General features: G+C 37.1%; 1 pseudogene; it reads right to left on the reverse strand.

Annotated features, from left to right (window-relative positions):
- Window positions 1–661: 661 nt before the first annotated feature.
- Window positions 662–928, reverse strand: LOC100471738 (annotated as a pseudogene).
- Between the last annotated feature and the right edge of the window lie 142 nt (window positions 929–1,070).

Raw genomic sequence — 1,070 nt, forward strand, 5'->3', positions numbered from 1 at the left:
ACAGAAATGTACCACTACTCAAAATCTTTTTTAAAAAATCCAGGCTTCTCCACTGACTTCTGACAAACATCTTAGGCAAACATACTTTCAATGTGACATGAATTCGTAGACAAATTAGAAAGAGAGAGACACTCCCTAAAACATTTTGTGAGGATGCAATAAGCTGGATACTAAATCCTGTCAAGGACAAGTTGACAAAAGAAAATCACGGGTCAATCACACACTCATGAGAAAGAAGCAAGAATCAGAAAGAGAATATTAGCAAACTGAATCCTACAGGATATAAAAAGGAAAACGGAATGCGCTATGACAAAACTGGACCCATCCCAGACACACAAACTTGAGTTATCTTCAGAAAATAAAATACTACAATATTCCACATTCACACATTATAATAGGAGATCATTGTGAATCTCAAATTGAGAAAAATAATTGCTAAGACAGTATCCGTTCATAATGTATTTTCACAATTTTTTAAAAGTTCAGGATTATTTTTTTAAATTAGAAGGATTTTTAATTTCCAAGTCTTTTGAGAAAGCAAAATTAATACAACACAAATCAGATCTAGTTAATAAATTTAACAACAAGCCAAAGTAATTTTGTTGCGTAAATTAACCCATTTATCAATCGTAGGCTAGCCGTGTTTCAAATGGTGGAGCTTCTACTGGTCCTTCAGTCTTCTGATGGCCGACTTTACTGTGACTAGAGAAGTGGTATTGTAGGTCCAGGTGCCACCAGCTATGGTTTTCATGCAGGAGCTACAATGCTAGAGCCTCACAACTTGTCTTCTCAACTTGGTTTCGCCACAAAAGGAACAAGTGTACTTGGAATGCTGGCTTATTTTAGCCTTCACCGTTTTCCTAAGGGAGGCACGATAACGGGTCCCACATTTATCCGCGATTCTGATCTTCTTGGTGCATTTAGCCATGTTGCTGCAAACTAGCTCTGAGCCCAGAGAGCAAAGTTCAAGATAATTGGGATAGAATTTGCATCAAGGTCTATGAGTCCTTAGATACTCATACTGTTAGGGAACCACGACCACAAACAAACTACAAAAAATTTTCATCACC

This window comes from Ailuropoda melanoleuca, unplaced genomic scaffold (genome assembly GCF_002007445.2).
Source record: "Ailuropoda melanoleuca isolate Jingjing unplaced genomic scaffold, ASM200744v2 unplaced-scaffold69784, whole genome shotgun sequence".
Classification (NCBI taxonomy): Eukaryota; Metazoa; Chordata; class Mammalia; order Carnivora; family Ursidae; genus Ailuropoda; species Ailuropoda melanoleuca.